At 46.4% G+C, this 3,166-nt stretch overlaps 1 protein-coding gene across 1 annotated transcript in view; it reads right to left on the bottom strand.

The window, feature by feature from the left end:
• ADHFE1 (alcohol dehydrogenase, iron containing 1) overlaps positions 1-3,166 on the bottom strand; it is a 37,090-nt gene that overhangs the window by 32,925 nt on the left and 999 nt on the right. The window lies entirely within an intron of this gene.

Raw genomic sequence — 3,166 nt, 5'->3', positions numbered from 1 at the left:
TTAGCACAGTACTGGGTACAAGATAGTGATAAGTACTGATTAAATGAATAAAAAATGAATTTGGACATTTTCAATTCCTTGGCCCTGCCCTTTCTTTTCTTGATATGCAAAGACAGAGATGTGCCCCACTGGGGTGGGGAGAGTAGGCTGTGGGCTCCCCATCTTTTTAGGAAGGCCTGAAACCACAGGAGGGCTTCTCTGGGCTGCTGAGAAGCAAGTGAACTGTGCTCAGAGCAGGGACCTCACCTAACTGCTCTCCTGGCTCTGGCACCTTATTCTGGCTTCTAGCTGATATGCTCCTAGCATGGCTGGCAAAGGCTGACCCTCCTCCTGCTCAGTAAATCTCAGCCTCGCCCATGCACTCAAGGACATCACCAGCACCTCTCCCTGTCAGATGTTATCTGTCAGCTTATTTCCCCCATATTATGTTATAAAACTAGAAACCTCTGTACTTCTTTCCTCTCCCTTTCCTGTTCCTGTCTTTATCCTCTCCTGCTGAACATAGCTCTTTCTGGTTTCTCTTCTCACATGCTTTCTGGAAGTTGTTGCAATGGGCTTTTGCCCCAGACTCCACTGACAAGCTTCCCAGCTCCACAATGTCCTCCGCCTGGTGAATTCAGTTCTCTGCTCCATCCTCATCTTACCTGACCTGTCAGTGACATCCCCGTGTTCCCCTTCTCCCCTGGAAACATTCTTCCTTGGCTTCTAGAACACTACTCTTGGGTGTCTTCCTGCTGCACTGGATGTTCCTGGCCTCCTTTCTTTCTTTTCTTTTGTTTTGCAGTTTTTGGCCAGGGCTGGGTTTGAACCTGCCACCTCTGGTATATGGGAATGGCACCCTACTTCTTTGAGCCACAGGCGCCACCCCTGGCCTCCTTTCTTTTCATGCTCTTGACTGTGAACTACTGATGCACCCCTTGGAGGGTGCAGGCTTCCACTCTTGCACCCTTTTCTCTCTCTATGCTCACTCCCTGGTGACATTACCTGGTCTCAAGGCCTTGAATACCTTCTATGCAGATGACTTCCACATTGATTTTTCAGCTTGGGCCTCTCTCCTGAGCTCCAGATTCAGCTGCCTCCAGCACATCTCCACTTGGATGTCCATGAGGCATCTCCCATTTTCCCAGTTGAAGGCTGAACTACTGGTCTTCCCTATCGCAGTTTAATGCTGATTTCATCTTTCCAGTTGTTTAGGCCAGAACACCAGGTCATCATTGGCTCCCTTCCCATCTACCTCAGTCTCTTATCTGAAACCAGATCAGCTGTGCTCCACCTCTGCATATCTTCCCTGAGAACCACATGGTTTGTGCCTCCCTTCCTGGTCTTTCTGATGCCTTCTCAGGGAGTGTGGTGGGCTCTGGAAGATAAAATCGTCATCTTGGGGACCTGTGAATGTTACCTTGTATGATTAGAGGGACTTTGCAGGTATGATCAAGATGGGCTCTTGAGATGGGGAGATTATTCTGGAGTATCTGTGTGGGTCCAAAAGGCAACCATACATGTCCTTATAATAGGAATGTGGAGGGAGATTTGACAGAAAAGGCAAAAATATGACCAATGAAGCAAGATGTGGTCGTGTTGGCTGTGAAGATGGAGGGAAAGGCCACAAGCTGAGGAATGCAAGCTACAGCTTTACTTATTTATTTATTTCAAGCTACAGTTTTAGAAGCTGGAAAAAGTAAATGGATTCTTTAGAGCTTCCAAAGGGTGTGTGGCCCTGCTTACACCTTGCTTTCAGTCCAGTAAAATTAATTTTGGCCTTCTGACCTCCCCATCTGTAAGGGAATAAATGTGTGTTAAGTCACTAAGTTCATGGTAATTTGTGACAGTAGCCCTATGAAACTGAGAGAGTGAGGGCTGCTCTGAACATTTTTGAAATTGCATCTTTTTCTCAACATCCAGCCCCCTCTATTTTCTCTTTAATACCTATTAACAGCTAATGTATTTTAAATTTTGCTAGTTTGTCCCCCATGCCCCATAGTGGCACGTAAGCACCCTGATGGCTTGGTTAGGCTGTTTTGGTCCTTGGTGTGCCCCAGGGAGGAAAACACAGCCAAATAAAGTACATCTACGGAGAGTGACTCTCTGTCCAGGGCGTTCCCCTATCTCTCTGGCCAGGCCCCGTCTTGTCTCTGTCTCCTTCAGTGCTGGTTCTTGTCCCTCCGCTTGGTGGCTGGCAAGGTGGCTGGAGTGAGTGGCAAGTGGAGGCTGGGGTGCATGCCCTGGCCAAAGGAGATGGCCACCATCTCACTTTTTCTGGCCTAAGTGTGGGCCTACTGATGGCATTTTCCAATTTTCTAAGATTTTTATCTGAAACCTCCCACTTTTTAAATGTTTACCCTATGAGAAAAATAACCACATGTAGAAGAAAGACAGTGGCACTTTGCTGCTCCTGCTGTGGCAGTGCCACTTCCCAGTTCCCCCTTCAGCCCTTTCCTTCAGGTCTAGTTTACCAGGGCCTTTGCTCCCACAGCCATGGTTTCAACTGTCCTCTGTACACACGATGAATTCCCAACTTGCTCTTGAGCTCTAGAACACAATTACCTACTGGTCTTCACCTCGATATGCCAGAAACATGTCAAAGCCAAAGTGCCCAAGACTCAGTTGCCATCTTCTTCCCAAATCCAGCCCTCCTACAGTCCCTACTTTGGTAACTGGCCCACTGTTTACCTGGTGCTTCAGCCAGAAATCTCAACTCCTTCCATCTCACTAATCAGAAACGAAATCTTGTGGATTCTAATCAATCAGGAGAACAGTTCTATCTGCCTCTCCCTGGTGCCTGAAGCCATTACCTGTAAGTTGGAGCACTACAATGACCCACAGTCTTTCCTCTTCACTCCACACTGCCCCCAGAATGTCCTAACATAATTCTAATCATGCCACGCTCTCTTCTTATGCAATCATTTAAAAAACATTTTGCATGACGCTGGTTCCACAGGAAATGAATAGTCTTGTATAACAGAGTTCTATGATGATACAGACTTAAAAATCAAGAATTTGAACACAGCACAACTTTTTCTTCTGGAGAACTTCTCTGAGTCCTTCCTATTCTAATGTATATCTTGACTTTCTAAGAGGACAATACAGTAGTTAGTAGTTTCCCAAACTTATTTGGCCACAGAATTCTTTTCTCATGGGGAATTTCAAGGTATTAGTGTTTCATGGT

The sequence above is a fragment of the Otolemur garnettii genome, unplaced genomic scaffold (assembly GCF_000181295.1).
Source record: "Otolemur garnettii isolate 467f Iridium unplaced genomic scaffold, OtoGar3 scaffold00113, whole genome shotgun sequence".
NCBI lineage: Eukaryota > Metazoa > Chordata > Mammalia > Primates > Galagidae > Otolemur > Otolemur garnettii.
Note: the sequence above shows the minus strand (reverse complement) of the source record. Positions and strands in the feature narration are given on the sequence as shown.